A 25,303-nucleotide genomic window follows, 5' to 3' on the forward strand; every position below is an offset into this window, starting at 1 on the left:
ACTATGAGATATTTATTCATTTAATTTGTCAACCTGGGGGCTTCCAGATTTGTTGCCTGTTATTACCATTATATAGGCCTAAACACTCGGGCTAGGCCGTGTTATTATGGGCCAATACGAGGTGTAGCTCACTTAACTAACTAGCAAACACGAACAAACAACTGGACAATCGACATGAAGGGGGAAACAGGAACACTGGGAAGAGAAAAGAGGGGGAGGAACATGCTGAGCCAAAGAAGTGAAGGGGTAGGGGGAAACAGGGTTGCACACCGGTTTGTTACTCTGGTGGGGCGACGGAACCCAGGATGTCCCTGAATTTCTGTGTTCCCTGAAGTGTAATCCAGGGTTGCCACAGTTTTATGAATTTCTCTGAGGTGCCCAACGTGTCAGCCATGAGTTCTTCCATACGAAAAATATGTAGCATCTCTTGTGCCCATTCTGAGATGGTAGGGGGTACGTCGGAGCGCCATTTACGTGGGATTGCAGAGCGGGCAGCAATTAGAGAGATTCTTAAGAGACTGCGTTTTTGGCTTTCTATAGACCCTGGAAGCACGGAGAGTAAGCCTACCTCTGGTGTTTTAGGGGACTCTTGACTAATAAATTCTGATGTGACTTCAAATACCTAGTTCCAGAACGAGGTGATGTCTCGGTATGTCCACCATACGTGTAGCATTCTACCTCCGTTTACACCACATCTCCAGCATTCGTCCTGGACTGAGGATAGATTTCATGCAGGAAGGACGGTACACTGTACCACCTCAAGAGAATTTTGTAATTGCGTTCCTGTGATATACAGGCTACCGAGAGTTTGTGTGAACAAAAATGCCTTATCCCAGTCTTTAGGGAACAATGAGATACCTAAATCCCTAGCCCATCCAAATAGAAAGGGGGGGGTAGAGTATCCGACTCTTGTAGCAGGAGGCTATATATCTGTGAGATGCAATGTTCTGGGGGGACTTCAGGCGGAAAAGGGCCTCGAATGGGGTGAGTGGGGAGTTACTGGTAATTGGAACAACTCCAATTGTGACATTTCCAACCACGAGAGATTGGAAGAGCTCGCTAGTTCCATCAGTTCTTGGTGGGACGGGATCGGTGTCTCTCCCAACATATCACACATATACGGAGATCCTCATGCCTCGAATGGCCCAGGAATCTGGTTTTCGCGAACACAGGTTGGAAATTTGGATTATGAAAAAGAGGCGTGAGGGGGGGCTCAAGGGGACAATATCCTACGTTTAATGAGAGGCCTCCATAGTTTCAAGGTTTGGGCCAGAAACAAAGTTTGAGGTTCAATCTCCATGTGTTGTGAGGAGATCCATGGTAAAACCTTTATGGGGATCGAGGAGCTATATTGCTCTAGCCTAGTCATTGCTTTGAGTGTAGATGGTAATGCCAGTCGAGGGTACGTACAAGGAGGGCTGCTTGATGCTACAACTTAAAATTGGGAAGCCCCACACCTCCCGCCAATTCAAAAATCTCCAGCGAATTCGAGAATAAAGATAATTTTAACCCCTTACTTTACAATTTTACTCACACGAACGATTGAAGGGGGTATATACGGGCGACGTATATACGGCCTATATATGTCCCCCCATACATCGCAATGGCTTCACAGTGCTGTAAGGGAGTGGTATGGCGCCGTGGAGAGGAGGAGGGGAGAGCACCGCTCGCCCCACCTTTCTCCATAGCTTAACATAGAGGCCGAAAGATAGGACATGTGTGCTGCACCGTACCGCTCCCATACAGCACTATAAGGTCATTGCGATGAATGGGGGACATATATACGCCGTATATATGTCAGCCGTATATACCCCCCCCCTCCCTTTGTGTGCCTTAGCTCCTATCACGCTCTGTGCTGCTCAGTGTAAAATCCCAGGGTGTGGATGGGGCCTCTCTAAGTAGATACCTTACTGTATTATCCATCTAGTTCCGTGGGTTGTCAATGTGGTAACATTATCAGGGTACAGGTGTACATGCACTTTCATCTGGCTTCTGACATTCTACTAGTATATGACACATAGAAAGAAATGAGACAGATCATAGATGCATGAAATTACACAGGTTGACAGACAGGATGGCAGACTTTTACACTACTACACTTACAGCGTGGCTACATCTCACAGCTATGTGCCTGCAGTGCCCTTCCCCCGGATCACTTATCTCCTTGTAGTTTGTAGCCTTTCTCTCTCCTCACAGTCTCCTGGCAGGATGTGATTGTCTCTGAGCTACGTGCAGGGGCGTGGCTACAGACACAGCATAGGGAGACAGAAACTCAGCAGTATAATCTTACACAGAAATCCGAGGTGGCGGCCCGACCCCAAGTCAGAAGTTACAAGGTCGTGTCTAGGGACAACTGAAATTGTGTACACCAGGACTGATAGAGACAGGTTGTACTTAAATCTGTGAAATTCTGTAGTTTTGTTAACAGTGAATTGGAAAATGTTGTTATTTTGTTATACTGATATAAGAAGCTTGTCTTCGTTGAAATACCCCTGTGATAAACGTGACAGGGGGAGGGGAGGCCTTCTAGTACCCAAATTCACCATCTTCCTCCAGCCTCAACTTAATTGGCCTAATTTAGCTAATTGGCTAGACTGGTTACGGTCACACAGCAAGTGTCCATACTTCAATAGACCTCTGCAGTCAGATCGACTTCCAAGTGACTTTGAAAAGCCTAAATAATAATAATAAACCCCCATAAATTACCCCACTATCGAAACTTCACCCCTCAATGTATGTAAAACAACTTCTATTAAGTCCATTAACCCTTTAAGTTTTTCACATGTCCTGCGATTTTGAAACTTTTGAATTTATTTGTCGCGTTGTATAAGCTATACATTTACAATTTTTTTTTTTTGGTAATGCGAACATATGAGAGCTTATTATTTGTGGGATGAGATACAATGTATAGATTATTCATTTTGGGGGTCTAAAGCTTATTCATGACATTTTATTAACTATTTCAAGGGGGACACAAACAAAATCATCAATTTTTATTTTGGATTTTTAGCACCCCCCCCCCCCCCATCCCTCACCGTAACGTAAAAATAATCTTTTTTTCTTTATTCTCTGGTTCACTACGATTACGGTGATATCTCATTTATATAGTTTTTCTTATCTTTGCTCAATTTTACTGAGCAAAACCAATACAGGTAGTCCCCGGGCTACATACAAGATAGGGTCCGGAGGTTTGTTCTTAAGTTGAATTTGCATGTAAGTCGAAATTCTATATTTTTGTAGATCCAGACAAAAAAAATTTGACCCCAGTGACAATTGGAGTTTAAAGGAAACCTACCATTTCAAATGGTAGGTTTAAGCTGCAAACACCGAGCACCAGCTCAGGGTGAGCTGGTGCCGGTGCTTAGTTTCGTTAGTGTTAAAACCGCGGTATCGCGGTTTTAACACTTTTTAAACTTTATAGCAGAAGCCGCTTCGGCGCTGCGCGCAACGCCAGCGGCATTTCCTATGTAGGCGCGCGCACGATCGTGCGCACGCAGCGCCGAAGCAGTTCATGCTATAAAGTTTAAAAAGTGTTAAAACCGCGATACCGCGGTTTTAACACTAATGAAACTAAGTACCGGCACCAGCTCACCCTGAGCTGGTGCTCGGTGTTTGCAGCTTAAACCTACCATTTGAAATGGTAGGTTTCCTTTAAACATTTTTTGCTGTAATGGGACCAAGGATTATCAATAAAGCTTCATTACAGACACATTACAGCTGATTATTGCAGTCTGGGACTATAGTAAAGCATCCAGAAAGCTTCACCAGAGGTCAGAGGGTCTGTCTGTAACTATGGGTTGTCTGTAAATTGGGTGTCTTTAAGTAGGGGACCGCCTATATTGGAGGAAATCATTGGAGTTGTTCTTTTCAGTCGTATCATATTAGGGAATGTAACGTTTTTGATCACTTTTTAGAACATTTTTTTGTGATGGTGTATTGTATATTACGGGAAGTTATTAGTGTTTTTTTTTTTTTTTATGTCGTTCACCGAGCGGGTTCAATATTGATTTAGATTTATTGGGGGCAATCATTATTGACTTTCCGACAGAAATCTATAATTTTTTACCCTTGCTGCGCCTTTGGCACCTTATTTATAAATTGTTGGTGCCACAATTTCCTGACACTCATATGGTTTTTTTTTGAGCGCCACTTGAGAATTCAACACTTTTCCTGCGCTTCTAGTTTTCCAACAAGTTTTTTTGCGTAATTTTAGAGCACACTTAGACTTGCAAAAAGCTGGTCTGTGCAGTTATATTTGACCACCGTGAATGCGGAGACAGTTCTGCGCCAATTCATTTAGTCCTTGCACTGCAATCCCAGTGTAAAATATAGCATAATATCTACTCCAGAAACACCAACCTTGTGCCCAAATTGAAATATGCCTGCCTTTGAGTTATGCAGGGACTTAATAGTAGCATGAGTTGGGATGTTACAGAGTATGAGTACCTTGGCACCAGTCCCATATATCTTGTGCAGAGCAGTCAGACAGAAGAGTCACACAGGGCTATTTGTGTGTTAACTGCAGCCTAATCCAGACTACTCTGCCACAGACAATGCTTGATTGTCTCAGGACTTACTCTAACAGACAGGAGACCTAATTAGTTTCTTTGCAGTAACTTTGAGAAGAAAGAAAGACACAGCAGTTGCCCACATTCTCATTCCTGTACTTGATCTCCAACTATTAAAAGGGTATTCCCACAAAGACAAGTACTCAGAACATCAAAATAACACATTCTCTAATTCACGGTTATTAACAAAAATGCAGCATTTCACAGATATAAGTCTCTAACAGTCCTAGTGTACACAATTTCAGTTGCCCCTAGATCCGACCCTTTAACCACTCTTGATTTTGTGGGAGATGAGATTTGTGTCTTGTGCCTGTAGATTGTGAGGAGAGACGAGCTGTAAACTAAAAGCTACAAGGACTAAGTGATCCAGGGGAAGGGGAATGCAGGCACATAGCTGTGAGACTGAGAACAGAGATGTAGCAGTGCTGACTCTGTAATAGGCATCTATTGGATCTCATGCATTTCTGATCTGTCTCATCTCTCTGTGTCGGTGTGTTAGTACAATGTCAGAAGCCAGATGAGGCCCCGCCCATACCCTGGTATTTCGCACTGAGCACCATAGGGAGCGATAGGAGCTAAAACAGCAATAAAGTAAAATTGTAAAGTAAGGGGTTAAAATGATCTTTACTGTGTTAACATCACTAGGGGATTGAAATGTGAGAATTTTCTTTTATGGGAAAACCCCTTTAAATCCATTTAATCCTTTAGTTTAGGGAATTTGAGACCTTGTAGAAAAATATAATTTTTGTTGTTCTTTTTTATTTGTATAGATGTAAAAGCAGTCACCTGTCACCAGGAGACCCATTTTTAGCACTCCCCCAGTCCCCACAGAGCATAGTACATACACTGCCAAAGGGTTTTTGTATTAAAAATTAGTTTTACAGAAAAAAAGATATGTTATATTGTACCTTTCATTAGCATGTGCTGTATGACTAGGCAGTTGCCAATTGGAAGGGTCTGTTCCACCCTTGGGGAACAACTTCTCCATGTGACCTTTTCAAATATATGAAAACACCCATCACTTGGCTTAGCGACACCCCCTGCTCCTCTACAGCCAATCCTGAGTGTGGGGAGTTATTCATATATTTGAAAAGGTCACATGTTTCCCAAGGGTGGGGGGGGGGGGGACTGCTCCTTTCCAGCCCCTCCCATTAGGCAACTGCCTAGTCACACAGCAGATGCTAATGAAAGTTACAATATAACATATCTTTTTTTCTGTAAAAACCAATTTTTTATGCAAAAACACTTTGGCAGTGTTTGTACTGTGCTCTGTGGGGACTGGGGGAGTGCTAAAAATGGGTCTCCTGGTGACAGGTTCCCTTTAAAGTTCACCACATGCTAGACCAAAGACCAACTAGTAGAAAACACCAAATTAAGATTAGGAGTGTTAACTGTAGCTCCAAGATTGAATAGGGTTATTTTTATGTATTTTAACTTGTACCACACACAATTCTTGTGTGGCACACCTAGCTTTTTACCTTTCTTAAAATAAATGTCAGAATCTCCAGGAGTATTTGACATGAACCAGGAATCAAATGTAATATTTGGATGAAATTTGTTTATACCTCAACTATTATTTTGGGACTGTAAATCATAGCGGAGTTAGATTGCGATGCTGCAAATCTGCTGTGTTTCCAATCCTTGTTTCCCTAATCTTGAGGCTGTGTTCACAACTCCGTCTGGATTGCGTTTCAAAATGCTATCCAGATGGAACAGAGAGGGGCTTGACCTTATCGCATATGCGTTTTAACTGAAACGCAAAGCACCAGGCGCTCACCACCAATCGCATGTGTCTCGGTTAAACTGCATTTGCGATCAGGCCAAGCCCATTCTTGTTCCATCTGGATTGCGATTAGAAATGAAGAATTGGCAAAATCATAGATGTGGCATTGTGAGGCACCATTTTAGACTGTGATTTTCATGTCTAATAAAGATTCAGTTCTGCGTGTTTTCTACCTGTGGCTGCACAAACACGTTCAGTTTGCAAAAGTCCGGGCAAATGCATGTGATCTACAATGAGCACCAAGTGTTCTGCATTATTTCATGAAAAGCATTGGGTACTGGTTACCGATCACATGCGTTTCAATGGAAATGCATATGCAATTGGGCTGAGCACCCCCTCCTGATATTTGCATTGCATATCTAAACACAATGTAAACTGTAGGTATGAATGCAGTGTCAGGCTTAAAGCACTAAACTGTGGTCAGTTTGTGAATCCCAAACTATGCACTGGCTGTTTTCGGGGACCAAACTTTGTGCTGAAGATGGGCCTGTTAGCGTCCTAGTGATGAGTCCCTTATTCCCTGTGGAATAACTGCATGGCCCTGAGAACATGATTACAGTTGGATGCTGTTGTTCTGCAGGAGCTCTATTATAACTATGATGCTAGCAATTCTGTCCTGGATACATTGTTCAATCCATCATTCAAGGGCTGACCACGTTTCTGTGTTTTTAGCCTAAAATCTGGACATTCTTTGTTTCTTCTAAGCACAGCTTATCTTTCATTTTGAAAGGGCACTTATGGTGTGCTCACAAGTGGTGTTAACACGAGTTCTCACAACATTTGAGAATTGGAGATTTGCCCAATAACATTGCTATCAACATTGCATTGTGTGTTAACATAGATTTAACAAACTCATCCGTTAATGTAATGTTTTGTATTATAAACATTTATTGAATGATACAAAGACAGATAAAACAAGCATGATTACCCAAGGTGTTGGTGACACAGGACCTAGTTGGAAGAACCATGGACTGCACAATTAATGTTAAACAACATATGGGGTGTATTTACTAAGGGTCCGCAGCCACGCTTTTGCAGATTCTCCAACGTTTTCGGGTTTTGCACCGCTGTGACAGGTATTTAACTGGGGATTGTGTCGCACACGATCGGATTGTGGCGCAGCTTCCATGCGAGAGAAATGAGGGGCGGGTCTTCAGACAATCCGACTGATTCGGACTGAGCACGGGATTTAACTTTCAAATTGTGTCGCAAGACAATGCACTTACATGCACCAGGAACAAGACGGCAGACCTGAGCGGGATGGCAACACATGCAGGATATCGGGAGCAGGATCTTAGTGAAACGCAAATACGTTTTTTTCACCAATTTCACTGCATTTGAAATTTCTTTCCCGCTTCCCAGTACACAGCATGGAAGAATAAATACCGTCACTATGAAGTGCAATTTGTTACGCAGAAAACAAGCTGCCACTTATCTAAAGCGTAAGCCTAAAACAAGCACAGGCATTTACAGGAAGAAAAAAAAAGAGGCCTTCTAAGAATAGAACACTGTCCCTACAGTCAAACATGGCAGAGGTTCCCTGATGTTTTAGGGTTGCTTTGCTGCCCTTGGCACTAGACTGCTTGACCGTGTGCATGGCATTATGCTGTGAGTCATGGAGGGGGTGTTCCAATGTGTACAGATGGAGGGGGGTCTTGAGATATAACAGCCTAAAGCAGGAACCATAGGGAAATTAAAGTTGCCCCCTAAAATAACCATGCCCTTATAGAAACTTTAACTCCAATAAAACCTTATGGCATGCCTGGATTTGTCTCTGATTTGGGGATGTAGCTAGGGTGATCAGGTGTCCCTACACTCTCAATTTAACAAAAACATACCAGCCCTCCAGAACAATTTTAATGTCCAGCATCTCGTGAGCCAGCCTCCTCCTATGGATACAGATGGAGACTCCTGTAGACTTGGCTGCCATGTTCATGCTGGTCAGGTAATGTCTGCTCCGGAGAACAGGGATGTGGTCGGTGCAGAAGTGAGTCCCTGTAAAAACAAAATAGCGGTCTTAAGCTTATGCATTTTGTACAGTATCTGAGATTGCTTTTGGGGGACATTCAAACCCCTGGCATCAAGGGAGTAACAGAAAAGAGGAGCCGTGCGAGACAGAAGGGGGAAAAGAAAGGGGTATGGAAAGAATAAGGCAAGCACCAATAAACACACAAGTAGACCAGGAACAATTACTTCGCTGGCAGGGGGAAAGGTAGAATAATTTAGCAACCTCTAGCTAGGGGATCTGTCCAGATAGTCGCCGCAGCTCAGAGCAGTAGGATTCAACCATAAACTGTGGATGAACCCAGGCTCCCTGCTAACTTTACATGAGGAAGACTTTGATCAGACAGAAATTATATGTACTCAAGGATAATAACAATAGGTCTAAATAAGTGCAGAGGACAGCACAAGATACATTTACCATATTCAGAAGAAACTAAGGCAATCTCACGGCTGCGGGTTGGGGGCTGGAGGAGCCATTTCCAGTCTCTAGCATCCTCTATTACTGTTATGGCTGCAAGGACCCCTCTGAGGACGAGGCGGTTTCCACCATTACGAGTCAGGTGTAACGGCTGGGAAAGTGGTCCATTCCGTGATCTCTACAGGTGCCACACAAGATGAAGGGTCCCAGTTTGATGAATTTGGAGGAAAAAGGGGACGCCCCAAGTGTACGGGATGTTGTTCTGTTTAAGAAGCTCCAATAGTGAATGGAGTTGCAGTTGGGGCAGTAAGCCAGGAGAGATTTGGAAGCAGCTGAAAGAAACTGACCCAAAACGTTACTGGGCCCTTGCCCTGGGTTCTATGAATAATGGCATCTTAAAGCTGTTACCTGTGTACCCTGCATATAACATCTCGCGGTGGGCCCGAGTCAGATGGTCCAGTTCCAAGGGGGAGTTTGCGGCTACTCCTAGGATGTCATTAAACACATGTCGGAGGGTGATGTCCAGCTGAGTAGGCGCAACCAATTCTAGGATTCCCCGTACCTTTCCCATCATATCGGCCAAGTACCGGATTTGCTGGGAATGAGTAGCTAGGGTATACTTCAGGCAGTCAAACCTATAAGTCGTGGCCATGATGGAGGCCTCGTTACTAGACACACATTCTTCAATGACCCTGACATTGGTCTGCAGAGAGGCCAACTCAGTTCTATATGCTGGCTCCAATCTGAATACAGATTACTCCATATGCTCCCTTGTGGGGATCAAAGCCATGTGTGCACACAAGTCAATAATATCAGCCAAAGCTTTGGCACATTGAAACACATCTTTGACAGAATATGCTAAAATTGAAGTACAAGGCCCATAGGAGAATCATAACAGGGAGAGCTTGTACCAGAAAAGCGGAAACAAATTAGGCAAATCTCTTCTCAGCTGTTGTGATGCATTTGTAAACACATGCGTTAAGGCCACGTATGAACGCACTGTAAAAGTGGTGAAAGCTGTACTGCAAACCTGGTATGACATGAACATGTCTGCATTTCACAGACCCAACTCTACCCCAGCAGCAATGTACTAAGTATTAACACATATAAAATTGATGTACAGTATGTTAATCTTGCTTCACAATTCTAACTACGATAGGTTCAGAAAGTATTACCGTGTAAATAAAATAAGCAGTCCCATGATGTCTAGCAATGAGAGTAATGCTGACAGACAGGCTTGTGCATATTGTTTAAATTAATCCCAGTGGAAGCTTTCCAGGAGGGAGCTGTATGGGAAGGATCTGAATCGCTGAGTTGCATGTCCTAAAAATGGCTGTTGCCCCCGGCTTGTATAAACAGGCGTTCAGGGTATACTCAAAATAAATATCTTAATTTGTGTTTATTAATGCTCCAGATCCTGTGAGCGCTAATTACTTCATTGGCCAAATTTGCATTTATGTATTTGAAGAGCTGTCAGAGAACCCAGACATATATTATCTGTAACCTTAATATACATCAATCACTGGATCTTCCATCTGCAGGATAGCTCAAGCTGAGCAAAGTGGTTAACAATTCTGGAATAACTCAGAATATGACCAGTAGCAAAAGTATAGGGTGATGGAAAATGTCTATTTGAGCAAATGGAGGTAAGAAAAGTACAAACTTTTACTCCAAAAAGGCTTAATAAATGTTTTTTTTCTATCTGGGCAAATGTTTTACCAAATAGAAAATAATATCAGTTAATGGAAATCTAGATGAATCAAGATACATCCGAAATTTTGAAAGTAAAAATCAGAGCTGGATTCAAAACGTTATAACTTTACTACAGTTCTTTTATTAACTTATGCTTTTGGCTTACAAATACAGATGCTAAATGCATACTGTGATAAGAAACTGACCTAAGTGACAGAAAATGAATTCATAAATTCTTATTAATATAAATGAAAAATATATTCATGTGAGACAGAAGGACATATTCATAATATGTTGGTCAGTGTTTTGCATCAGTATTTGTAAGCCAAAACCAGAAGTGAGTGATGGCCATTTTTCATGGAGGATTTATCAAGGCTTCTACTCACGCACAAACCTTGAAAAAGTCTTTATGCCACCTCCATAACAAGTAGACAAGGAGGGATGCAGTGTGTGCTAAGCTGGTACATTAACTATAGCCTGTGCTACTTAGTAACACATGTTACTCAGCCCCTCCAGTAAGGGCCTGGCTTACAATTCATCTGGGTTGGTACGTGGATATACCTAGAGCAGGGGTCAGGAACCTGCATATTTTAAAATGTTATTCCGTAAGAGCCTTACAATATGCACATGCCCCTCAGTAGATAGGTAGTCTCAGTGTCACGGGTGCCCCTGCGATCTACGTCTCGGTTAACAGGTACACCCGTGCCCCTCTCTGTGGTGACGCCTCTTTCGGAGCTCGCTCACCTCTCCAAGTTCCTGCTCCTATGCCGGCTGGCCAGCGCCTGCACTCACAGATTCAAAGGGCCAGCACACCGCTAATTGGCGCTACCCACTTCCCGGGTTCCTATAAAGACCGGCGGCTCCCAGCATTCCCTGCCAGATCTTAGTGCTTCATGTCTATAATAAGCTTTCCACAGTGTTTCCTTCTCAAGTGTTGACCTCCCGTTGTGACCCCGGACCTGTTCCTGATTCTGCTCCTTCTCTGCAAGCCCTGACCTCTTGCTCCGTCCTTGACCCCTGACCTAGGGAGTGGAGCTTCTTAGTATATCCAGCGCAACCTGCTGGGAAACATAAATGCGCCGGAGCCTGATAAATTCCTTGTAGAGTGCATAGAATGAAGTAATTTAAAAAGAAGGTATTAAGTGTTGTAAATGTGCATTAAGTTTTGTAATTATGCATGATATATTAGTTGTACAAACTTAATTGTGAGCCACAGCATGGCCTTAAGGGGCCTTTTGTGACTAGAGTAGCAACTACCATCCTAATAATCTAATGGCTCTGACAAAGCAAATACCATGTGTGACTGTAGCTTTAACATGACAATAAAGAGTTAAGTTAGTGTTCTGTACAAAGTTCAGGTGGCTGACAAATAGGAAAACTGACAGGAAGAGAATCCTGTTGTGGAAAGATTCAGTCAGAGCTCAACACGCAGTGGTCATAGCACAGAGCATTTTGCTAGATGAGCTGATTGAAAAATTCAGCTGGATATTGAACATGTTCAGTCCTGACAACAAGTCAATCTATAGCCATTGATCTACCAAAGACTAGATTGTCAAAACCTGATGTATTATGTTAAAGTATAGCTTTTTATGATGAAATCAATGACTTCCATCCAAATTTATTCTTGAATTATGGCTGGAATTATATAATTCAGTAATGGTTGACAATTGCACTTTTACCATGGTTTTCTAGGCAGCTGCAATTGTTGTCCATCAGTTTTACCTGGCCGGATTTATTGGCCCAAACCAACTGTGGAATTTTACACCGCATATTGACTGCGCAGTTTATCTATACTAGGACTGTGATTCTAGTTGATACACCAACTGATTGTGTTGGACTAAAATGACCAGTTGTACCAAATCGGAATTGTTTTCTGACACTTTTTGAAATCTTAAGTTGTTCATCGGGACACCGATTCCTTTCCCCTTTTTTTGCACATTTGTGTAAGCCGACCATACATATTAAATAGTTGTCTGCTGAAAACTTGCTTTGGCTGACTCCCTTATACACATGGCACCCATGCTAAAAAAGTGCACGTGTGCTGTACTAGAGAGTGGGGAAAAGGATACTTTGGGCAATGGGTTATCTTCCCAGAGCAAAATAATCTGCATCTTTCCACCAGTGTGGTAGAGTCTGGAGGAGCTCATATATGCCACATAGACTGCCAAAGCCTACCTAATGTTTATGGCTAGCTTTGAAGCCATATGTTGCAAGGTACTCAGCGGCAAATTAATTCTACAGTGGGCCTTGGGCTGTATGAAGATTTTGTCCCCACCCCCTAGCAGTATAAAGTTTAAAAATGACTACCAGATACAGCTGCAGAACCAAGCTTACTGGAGAGATAAAGTGCCAGATCCAAACTCCGTACATAAATATAGTGCCAGAATCAAGCTTAATACTTATATACAGTGCCAAAACCAAGTTTGTTTTCTAAATAAATCTTGAACCAAGCATACCACATACAGTATCAGACCATGTTTCAGACCCCTTTTTTGCCATCTTGCGATGGCAGCATCTGGACTTTCAGTCACATCACGTCATTTGCAATAACTGTATACTCTCTTACCGCATTACATAAATATAACATAACACCAGGAGGAGAATCGATTTGAGGAGAAAGAGCCATTTTACTAACCTGATGAAGAGGGCGCTAGAAAACGGTGAAGCAGACAATTTTTGTACAGTAGAACAAGAAAACCTATATAAATTTGGTGTCCCCGTGAATGTACCGGATTAAAATAAAGGAGACTTGTCATTTGGGGAGAAACCTGTTAAATCAAGCCCACAAGAAAATGGCACATTTTTTTTTCCCCACTTCCCATAACATAGCATGGAATATTAAATACAGTGACATTGTATTGAAGTACTTGAACCTTGTTTTAATGCAGCAGATAAAAAATACAAGAATATACATAATACACACATCATGCACAACACATTAAAGGAAACCTACCATTTAGAATGGTAGGGGTAAGCTGTAAGTACCGAGTACCAGCTCAGGGTGAGCTGGTGCCGGTACTTACTTTCGTTAGTGTTATAAACCGCGGTATCGCGGTTTTAACACTTTATAAACTTTAGAGCAGAAGAGGCTTCGGCGCTGCGTGCGCACGCCTCAATAGGAAATAGCGGAGATGTTGCACGCGCACGGTCGCGCGCAGCGCCGAAGCCCCTTCTGCTCTAAAGTTTAAAAAGTGTTAAAACTGCGATACCGGGGTTTATAACACTAACAAAAGTAAGTACCGGCACCAGCTCACCCTGAGCTGATGCTCGGTACTTACTGCTTACCCCTGCCATTCTAAATGGTAGGTTTCCTTTTAAGTGCACATTATACACAACATTGACACATAAATGTGTACATTACATAAAAGATATAAACATAAGACATAGATACACTAACTTTTTATCCTGTAGGCGATCATGAGCTTGATATATAAAAGCACTCTGTGATTCAGTTGACTGCAGACACCCTACCCTACCCTCTGACTAGAAAGATAATGCAGGGTATTAAAGGGGGGTTATAATAAAGTCTGTAGTGAAGAAGTTGAGGGGGGGCTGCATTGTAGAGGAAACTTTTGATTCCCAGCTTCTCTTCAGTGTGCTGGGGCTTTCCCGCACTTTGGCAGCAGTAGCAGAGCCTTGGGAAATGGTAGAAGCTCTGTACAACTACAGTGACTGACATCTGTACAGAACACCAGAACGCAGCACAAGGCCAGTAGGAAGCAGCAATAAGGGCCTGGCTAGTGCGGCCTAGTGCACGGCGATGATCACGGGCTTGGTTTCAGGAGCGAAGCCCTCGTCCACAGCCTGGCAGATCTCCAGCAGGTGATGCGTGCAAGAAAATGACAGTGTAGGTTTCTCGCTGGGGCAACTTTGGTGTTTAGGGATCCCTGGTGATGAAGGATGAGGTGCCCTTGATGGTATACAGCTTAATCCAGGGATCACTCAGAGGCTCATTGGTGAAGCATAACTTAAAGTTCTTTATTGGCAACAGGCAATGGCTATGACAGCAGCAAAACTTCAGCTGAATGGAAGTAGCTGGTTGGAGCTCAGGTTCTCAGGAAGGTGTGTACGCAGCCTGGTAAATAGCTTCAGGATGGGTTAGGAATGTTGGAGTAGAGTTCTTGTGGTCGAGCTCTGCTTTTGGGCCTCGTGACTTCCTGTACTGATCCACATGCTGACCCAAAGCTTCCACCTTCAAGGGGTTTTATAACCTCCCCTTTTGAGGTAGCAAGCCCTTTCATCCAACCAGTTTGCTCCTACCATTACAGTAACACGAAGCATACAGTTGGACAATGAGATTAACCCTTCCCCCCAGGCAGGTACTTACAACAGCATACTATATTTCCATGCTGGAGACCCCTTAGTGAGATGATCAGGCTCACCAAGCAACTCCTGACATAAAATGGTAGAGGCTCTGAGTTGATGAGTATGAGCTTGAGGGATGAGTTTCGCACATCCGGAAGTTGCTAGTAACGCTCCCCAGCAACCTCTTACCTCTGTTCTGTAATTGGAACCTACGGCACTGGACACAGTGCAATCTCAGCCTCATTAATCAAGTCAGGCTCATTATTAAGATGTTGGGTGGTGTGGGCAGCCATAAGCTCTCCTTAACCATCGGACCCCGTGCGGTCGCCCATACAGCCCATATTTTAATCCGGCATTGAAAGTACTGTATTTACTATGGAAAACTCCATGGATTCATAACTTTACTTTTGTTTATTGATTAGCAAATATCATACACGAACGTACCACACACATGGACGCTGCACTACACGTACGTACCACACACATGGATGCTGTCATACACATGTAAATACAATACACAAACAATATACCAAACACATGAAATTAATACACTGAAGTAACATACTTGCCATTTTATATGGAGTGACAAAAAAATCTCAGACACAGAAAGCTGCCAAGTCTTTACTGACCATGGTGTGTCAACAGCTTTGGTGGCATCAGACACAGCCCAACCTTCCTTCTCCTCCTCAATCTCTTTGTTACGACTGCTGAGACTGTGGCCCGCGGGACAATATTTTGCGGCCCCCACCTGGAAAAGCACCGCCCGCCGTGTATTCACGGCGGCGGTCGGGTCACGCTGCATGGAGAGGGCTCACGGGCTGAGCCCTCTCCATAGCCGGTAAGTCTTTGCTGCATATTGCAGCAAAGGCTTACCGGTAACACCCGCGATCGGTGCTAGCACCGATCGCGGGTGTTTGCACAGCGATAGCTGCCGGCAAAGCTGCCAGCAGCCTCAAAAAGATAGCGGCGCATGGGTGTCGCCATCTTACCTGGGATCGCCGCTCCCCGTGACGTCATCGGGGGGCGGCGATCCGTCTCCATGGTAGCCTCGGGTCTTCCGAAGACCCGAGGCTATTTCGTTTTAACCCCTTCATTACAATGTGCTGATAGCACATTGTAATGAATGAGGAGGAAAATCCCCATATATTGCCATACTGTAGTATGGCAGTATATGATAGGATCGATCAGACAACCTAGGGTTAAAGTACCCTAGGGAGTCTGAAAAATAGTATAAATAAAAATACAAAAAAGTTTAAAAAAAAAAAATTATAATAAAAAAACCTAAAATTTCAAATCACCCCCCTTTCCCTAGAACTGACATAAATATAAATAAACAGTAAAAATCATAAACACATCAGGTATCGACGTGTCCGAAAATGCCCGATCTATCAAAATATGATAATGGTTTTTCAATGCGTTTAACCCCGTAACGGAAAATAGCGCCCAAAGTCGAAAATGCCACTTTTTTGCCATTTTGAAAAATATAAAAAATCTATAAAAAGTGATCAAAAGGTCGTACAGTCCTAAAAATGATATCATTGAAAATATTATCAAATTTCGCAAAAAATGACACCACCCACAGCTCCGTACACTAAAGTATGAAAAAGTTATTAGCGCCAGAAGTTGGCAAAATCAAAAAAATAATTTTAGTACAGGAGGTTTTAATTTTTGTAAAAAACATTATAAACCTATAACAAATTTGGTATCCCCTTAATCGTACCGACCCAAAGAATAAAGTAGACAAGTCATTTGGAGCGCTCAGTGAAAGATGCAATATCCAAGCCCACAAGAAAATGGCGCAAATGCGTTTTTTCACCATTTTCATTGCATTTGGAATTTTTTTCCCGCTTCCAAGTACATGGCATGGAATATTAAATACCATCACTATGAAGTGCAATTTGTTACGCAGAAAACAAGCCGTCACACAGCTCTTTACGTGTAAAAATAAAAAAGTTATAGATTTTTGAAGGTGGGGAGTGAAAAATGGACATGAAAAAACAGGAAAGGGCCCGTAACCGGTTAATCCCCTTCCCTCCGGTACTTGAAGAAGATGAAGTCGCCGCTCTGAACGCACTTGGTGCAGGTCAGAGCGGCGACTTCATCTTCTTCGATGGGAGGGACACGGGGAGACAAGTACCGGGGGGGAGGGGGCGGTGGAGTGTCCCTGACTGGGCTCAGTGCGGTAGGAGCTTGGGACCCCTCGGTGCACAGGACCGTTCATAGAGAAAACACGTCTCCCAGCTTGGGGCTTTCCTTGCGCTGGGAGACGCCATGACATTTGAATCTGAATAATGATATTTTGTAAGTGCATTTTGTGTGGAAAACTTGATGCGGCCCAGCCTTACCCAGAATCTACCTCCAGCGGCCCCCAGGTAAATTGAGTTTGAGACCCCTGGTCTAATGGAAGCACCAAGGGATGGGGGATGTTAACCCTACTACAGCTAAATAACACAGAAACAGTTGGACACTGCTGAAAACACTTGATAAACACCCTGTAAACCTTGTAGTAGCCCATCCCAGGCAGAGCAGGGGCTTATTTAATATATACTGACAGCACTAGACATGGCTACCATCACTGCTCACCTTGTAAAGAAGCTCCTGTGAATTCTTCTGCTCCAGCCCAGCTTTAGCTTCACTAGCTGAGCTAAGCTTGTGTAGCTTGTGGCTGCTCCTCTCCATGTCTGACCTGTGAGTGGCGGGGAGGAGTACAGGAGGAAGCTCAGTAGTAATATGTCGTTTGTGAACAAGCCAGCTCTAAGAGCCGGCTCTTTTACGCGAATGACTTAACCCTTCCCTTAACCGGCTCACCATGCCACCTTTAACCCAATACCATGCGGCTCCTTATTTTACATGTAATAAGGAGCCATTCAGGAGCCAGAAAAGCCGGTACTTCTTAGTGAGCGGAGTCTAATGAGCCCGCTCACACTAAACTAGTGTCTGCAGGGTAAGACCCTGCTGGGGCTGAATCCTCTCACAGAGCTGCAGAAAAAGAAGAGCAGCCTGATGGCACATCAGCAAATCCGGAGACTTATCTGTAAAGTATGTAGCCGGTCCGCCCCTTTAACTCACTCAAAGGACCTCAGTGGGCCCCTCAAAGTCCTGCAGGCCCTGAGCAACTGCTCCCCTTGCCCCACCACTGGCAACTCCTCTGGTACGATGTGTAAATTCAGCCAAATGCTGTCACATGGTGCTTACTTGGTCGTTCTTGGTGCATTTTAAAATGCACTGAAAAAGCATGCATTTTTGCATGTTTACCATGCTTTTGGCTGGTTTGAATCCTGTATTAACATTTTCACAGCCGCATACACTTCCAGAAAAACAAACCAAAGACAAAGATTCAAAGCAGCCAAATACATTGTAAAACGCATGCATTTTCAGTGCATTTTAAATGCATGTGGAGATTAGCAAATATTCCTGTAGGAGCTGTTATCCATATTTAGGGGCACTTTTAACTTTCTTTCTACCCCCTATGGTTGGTGTGATATAATTCCCAGTTTCTGAACATTGTATTCTGTGTTTGGTCAGAGAGGAGATGGAGGATTATGTTATGCTAATCTTCTCTTACACTGTCTAATCAGTATCAGGCAATGTCAGTATGAGAGAAGATTAGCATAACACACGCCTCCAGCCCCAGCTCCTCCTCTGTGACCAAGCATAGATTATAATGGTCAGGTATTGGGACTAATATTTCCACAATCGTAGGGGCTAGAAGGAAAATTCAAAGTGACCCCGACTCTGTGTTGCAGCCCCTACGAAATAGTATAGTGATCTCCTGATGTGTGAGGTGGTGAAAGGTCTTCTTTAAACTCACCAAGAATGGACTAATAACTGACCAAGAATGCACTGTGTGACAGCACCCTTATGGAAAGGAGGATTCTTAGTGCATAGCGCATGTGGAGTATATACTACATTAAACAAATCAAATTAAATAAATGATTTTATTTTAGAAATATGGTTAGTATTGGCAACTGTTTTACTATTTGTCCATCTTTTACATGTGAAGTCTTTTGTCTTTTGACAGGTACTCTGATGTTATTTCAGATCACAGCTACCTTTCCTGCAAACTTTGATGTATGCAGCATTTGCTTCTATACAATGAAACAATGCTGTCCTTTGAAATATTTGAGCATGCCGCCATCACTGTACAATGGTTATATGTGGTTGTTTTTGTGTAAGACAATGAGGGACCTGAGAAAAGCCTACCACTGACTAGTGTATGGGGGAGGTGTGAATGGATGTGAAGTTCCCGTGTTTAATAGAGCAGAACTAGAAAGAGAATTCCTCTTTCTGACTATTCAACTAACATTCACAGATAAATAACATGTTCCCTTGCACATAGCCTTCTGTAATTCAGTGGCGTCAACAACCATTATTGTTACGGTTTATTGTTGGGTTCTTCATAGAACTTTATCGAAGGTGTTTGTCTCATTGGTAGAAAAACAAAGACATATCCTTATCTCTCTTCTACTAAAACAGTAAAAGGCCAGTTTGTAGTTTGTAGTATAAGCTGCTGATCTCTGCCATCAGTCATTTCAAACTGGAGTAATTTCAAATGAAACTGTTTGTAAATGGAATTACCATTCTAAAAAAGCACACTTCAAATGCTGTAATCAAATGTTACCTTAGATCTCTACAATTTAAAGAATTCCTAGATATTAAAGTGGTGAGCAATTTTTTTTTCTGTGCTATACTATGCTATAAAAAACAGGTGTGCACTTTTCCTAATTCTATCTTGCTTGTCAGGACATATCAGAACTTGTGTAAAGGTTCGGACTGGGGTGCCTAGGGCCCACCAGCGAATTTGATTCTTGGGGCTCCCCTACTGCTACATGGAAATATTGCATGTATAATTTAAGTCAACGATCACACAATGCATTGTGTTTTGGAATGCCCTTAATGAATGCCCCTTAAAGGACACCTGTCATAAGGTCTCTGCCACTATTTCTGTCACCACTACCTGCTGGAGCAGCTCACAAGGATCCCATCACAGCCTTTATTTAGTTATTTCATACATTAATCATTGTAAAATCATCTTTTATTTATTATGTAAATGAGGCTGGTCACATGGTCAGAGGCAGTGATGTCAACCCTGTTACCCCTCCCCTCTCCTCCCCCTGCTCATGTCTATGTGTAATGTATAGTAAAGCATTGCTAGTGTGTGTGCTGCATCTGCTGACATGCTGCATCCTCCTAATACACAGAGACGCAGACATCAGCTACATAAGTACCTGACATGTTCTGCTATAACATGGCTGCATCCTGGAGCTGTTGTGTCTCTCATGCTGCAGGGGTCGCCAGCACCAGGAAGCACATCATTATACAGCCTCACACCATTATACAGGCTGTCAGTCAAGCACTGGGGGTGTGGCGGTGCCTCCCACTCATGAATAAGCTGGACAGCTTGAATATGCTAATGACTCATTGGACATTTCACAGGTCATTTGCATACAGCTTTAGGACCTCATTGCTTAAGTTTACAGGCATGTAAGGGGACAATGAAGGGATAGAGGCAATGCTCTCTAATGGCAGTTTATGAAAATATATTTAGATTAGGGGGGTTATTTTGCCTGACGGGTTCTCTTTAATGACTTGTGATATACTAGTCATGGACCAGACGGCCACGGATGACTGTTCTGTTCTATACATCTCAATGGAGTCGACGGAAATTGCCAAGCACCGCGCTGCAAAATTCCAGGGTGTGGATGGGGACTCTCTAAGCAGACACATTATGATCCATCTAGTTCTGTGAGCTGACAGTGTGGTTAGATTCTCAGGGTACAGGTTCATATACACTTTTATCTGGCTTCTAAACATTGTACAGGCAGTCTCTGGGTTACGTCCAAGATAGGGTCCATAGGTTTGTTGAATTTGTATGTAAGTCGAAACTGTATATTTTATAATTGGAACTACAGACAAAAAATTTTTGTGCCCCGGTGACAATTGGAATTTCAAAATTTTTTGCTGTAATGGGACCAAGAATTATCAATAAAGCTTCATAAAAGACACCTTACAGCTGATCATTGAAGCCTGGGACTATAATAAAGCATATAACCTATTGTACCTCTAGGGGGGTGGGGCTAGAGTGCCGGGAGCAGAGAGAGAGAAACTCCACGGCGGTCACACAGAAATACAAGATGGTTTACAGGGTCATGTCTAGGGGCAACTAAAATTGTTTACATTAGGACTGATAGAGGCAGGTTGGACTTATATCTGTGAAATGCTGTATTTTTGTTAATAACAGTGAATAAGAGAATGTGTGAATTTTGGTATCCTGAGTACATTTAAGAAACTTGTCTTCTTGTGAATACCCCTTTAAAGAAGAGCAGGGTCTGCCAGAGGGGGCACACTACAAGGGTGTTTCAATTAGTACCCGTGTTAGAAATGAAGATACCATTTAAAAAAATTTTGATTTGTTTTTCAACATAGTTGCCTTTTAGAAAGATACACTTCTCCCAACGTTCCTGCCATTTTTTTAACCCCTCCAAAAATAGGATTTATCGAACTCTCCAAAATACACCTCTGTCTCGGCAATGACTTCCTCATTTCTTCATGTTAGGGAACGAGAAAAAGTCGCAGGGAGCCAGATCGGGTGAATACAGGGGGTGCGGCGGCAATTCATAGCGCAATTCATGCAGTTTGGCGGTGACAACTCCGGATGAATGTGCCGGTGCGTTATAGTGGTGAAACGGCACCTTCTTTATTGGCAAATGCGGCCGTGTCTCCTTCAATTTTATGTCGAAGTGGTCAATAACTCACTGTAGTATTGTCCAGTGATCGTTATTTCTTTTTTTTAAAAATCCAGGATGATGACGCCGTTCGCATCCCAAAAAATTGTTGCCATGACCTTTCCAGCCGATGGGACCATCTTCGCCTTTTTTATAGCAGATTCACCGGGAAAAATCCATTGATTCGATTGTTGCTTAGTTTCTGGTGTGTAATAATGAATCCAGGTTTCATCAATGGTGACAACTCGGCGCAAAAACTCCTTCAGATCTCGCTTAAATTGCTTCAAACACTGCTTTGAAGTTAACAGCTGCATCCGCTTGTGGTCCACCGTGAGCATTCGCGACACCCATCGGGCCGACAACTTTTTCATCGCCAACTTATCGTGGAAAATATTAATTGCCGTTCTGGTCAACACACCTACGGCCTCTGCTACTTCGCGCACTTTCCTTCGTTGATAATCATGCCCGTAGACTTTTTGAATGATTTCCTCGGTAACCACGTCTGCCGGGCGTTCTGGTCGCTCCTCTTAAAAAACGGATGTTCCCCCACTTTTAAATTTGTTGAACCAATATCTAACTGTGGTCATAGATGTTGAAGAGTCCCCAAAAACAGCATCCAACGTTGCTTTTATCTCCTCACTTTTCCCATTCAAAAACAAAAAGCGAATTACCGAATGATACTGCTCTTTTTTAAACTTGTCGAAAATCAAGAAACACGTCTTACTCAAATGGCTGCCTAATCCAAACTAACCGATCAGTCTGCAATTTGTTTTGCCGTTGTTTGATAGATGGCAGCACACGATGATAACACCTACTTTCCTCAGGAACGCCCTCTGTCATCAAACACGGGTACTTATTGGACAGCCCTTGTATATCAGTGTGGTTGGTTTACAATCCCAGTGGTAGATTTTCTTTAAATCAGGTTTTTGTGTTTCACACAAATGAAAATTATCATACACATGTTGATCAAGAATGTGTGTAAAAAAAACTGACACACTGAACAAACTGTGACAGAAACTGATTGAAATCTGATGGAAAATGTTTTTCACTTACCAAACTCTAATGGACATTCTATATTTACCTGGACTGCTAAACATGAGTATTTTTTTTCCAGGTACTTTTGTCATCACAAAATTTTGCTTTAATTATACACTATAAAGTGTCATAACAAGACACCAGTGAGCCCTGATTTGAGCTTTGGATTGGGACCTAAAATTGTGCTGTCAACCCATGTCCCGCATATTACATTTGAAAATACATATATTTGTTACACCCACATATACTCACAGCACCACACTTATACACATTTTACATAGCCTCCCTTATTAAGATTCTGTCCAGCAGCAGCCTCCACTAGACATGAAATGTCCAGGTCAGCATGTTGGCTTAATGGTTAGCATTACAGCCCTACAGCGGTGGGGACCTAGGTTCAACGTCCCAGGGTCAACATCTGCAAAGAGTTTGTATGTTCTCTCCGTGTTTGCGTGGGTTTCCTACGCGTCCTCTGATTTCCTCCCACACTACAAAAAACATACTGGTAGGTTGATTAGATTGTGAGCCCCATAATTTGGCAATCTGTGTGTGTTATATAAATAAAGGAATTTTTATTATTAATGTCTAGGGGCAACCTCTTCTCAATGAAATGTCCATCCTTCACTCACTTATAAGATGTCCAGCAGCGGGAACATAGACGCGTCCTGTGAGGTATCCCAGTGCATACTGCATAACGTCGCACATTTACTGAGAATGTAGAAAACTGCACTAAAGGTGCTGTGCCTGTGTATAATGATCGGTGTGCCAGAATTATTAAGAACGCGCACCAGAAATCATGAATCTGGCGCTTCCCTGCACTGGCCCTACAGAGTTCACCAACTTTTTTGTGGTGCACCTCTAAAACAGGGCGTGCGACAGATTTTGCATGTTGAATCTGGCACACGGTGCCTAGTGCAGCTGCGCCACAAAACGGTCTTGTGCAACACATTTGTGGTGCAGACACTTCTTATATACCTGTGCAAGCAGTTTACGCTAGAAAGAACTTGCAAAGTCTGACAGAAAACTGACGTAAAGTCATTAGTAAATGTGCCCCAGTGTGTGCGGCCAGAGCGTACAGACATGCTTCCGCCCCTGCACTCTAATAATCAATAGTATGTGTGTGTCTCATGGACCCACAGGCTGCTGGCCCTTTCTATCCTGGGGCCTGATCATTACGCCAGTGACACTATATCTACATATAGCGTATGCAAATGCATATCATAGTCAATTTACACACATTGGGGCAGATTTATCAAGTGTGTGAAAAGTCAGAATATTTCTAGTTGCCCATGGCAACCAATCACAGCTCCGCTTTAAAATATTCATGAGCACTGGTAAAATGAAAGCTGAGTTGTGATTGGTTGCCATGGGCAACTAGAAATATTCTGACTTTCAGACACTTGATAAATCTGCCCCATTAAGTACACCTTCATACAAATGTTTACAATACACGCAATATACATTCGGTCCCCGAGTTACGTACAAGATAGGTTCTTTTAGGTTTGTACTTAACTTGAATTTGTATGCAAGTCGGAACAGTACATTTTATAATTGTTTTGCCCCAGTGATTTTCAAATTTGTGCTGTAATGGGACCAAAGATTAAAATAATAATAATTCCTTTATTTATATAGCGCACATAGATGACGCAGTGGTGCACAGATTTTGCCAAATTGGTCCCTGTCCCCAATGGGGCTCACAATCTAATCAATTTACCAGCATGTTTTGGAGTGTCGGAGGAAACCAGAGGACCGGAGGAAACCCACGCAAAAATGGAGAGCACATACACTTTTCAGATGTTGACTGTCCAGATGGGACTTGAACCCAGGTCCCCAGCGCTACAAGGCTGTAATGCTAACCGCTAAGCCACCATGCTGCCATATCAATAAAACTTCATTACAGACACCTTACAGCTGATAATTGCAGCCTGGGACAAAAGTAAAGCAACCAAAGAGTTTTACCAGAGGTCATAGTGGGCAGAGGTGTCCGTCTATATTCAGGGGTCGTCTTTAAGTCAGGTGTCCTCAAGTAGGGGACCGCCTGTACACATGAATACATGCTAGACACACAACATAGAAACGAACACATGCAGCATACCCTATGTATACATTAGCACATGCATAGTATACATAATACAGCACACAATACACTTACAGTATACACAATGTAAACATGAATACATACAGCACATCACATTGTGTAAACTTTACATAAATATACTATACTTACAGGACAGTAGCAGAAGGGGAGAGCATTAAAGCACCAGCTGCAAGCACAGTCATTACGGGGACATTATATTTTCCCTGCACACCACCTCCTCCAGAACCTCCCAGCTTTCAATCATTTCCTGGTCTGCAGGAGCCTTGGAAAGGAGGGGGAGGAAACTCCAGTAGCTGCAGGATGTAGGAGTACAGCCGGGGTAGGAGGGGAGTGGAGGCAGCAGATGTCGGGTGCCCGCCGGTGATTTTCCTGGTACACCAGTAGGCCAATCCGACTCTGCTTGTGTTGTAGCAAATGAGGAAACAAAACACATGAAGTTTTGAAACTCATTACAACAGCTGAGAAGAGGAGATTTCCCTGATTACATTGCTGTCAACAGTGCATTTACAAAAACCATGCGTTAACGCAATGTTAGGACAATGTTAACATAACGTTAACACACTTTAACGCATGCATTAACATTGTGTAAACACATGCATTTTGTAAATACAATGTTGACAGAAATTTAATCCCTACACGTGCGAGGACGCCCTGATACCGCAGGGGGTGTATTGAGCT

The 25,303-nt window shown here is 42.9% G+C and overlaps 1 protein-coding gene across 1 annotated transcript in view; it reads left to right on the forward strand.

Moving 5' to 3' along the window:
* Positions 1-25,303, forward strand: part of BCAR1 (BCAR1 scaffold protein, Cas family member) — a 130,311-nt gene that overhangs the window by 25,908 nt on the left and 79,100 nt on the right. The window lies entirely within an intron of this gene.

The sequence above is a fragment of the Engystomops pustulosus genome, chromosome 7, assembly GCF_040894005.1.
Source record: "Engystomops pustulosus chromosome 7, aEngPut4.maternal, whole genome shotgun sequence".
NCBI classification, from domain to species: Eukaryota; Metazoa; Chordata; class Amphibia; order Anura; family Leptodactylidae; genus Engystomops; species Engystomops pustulosus.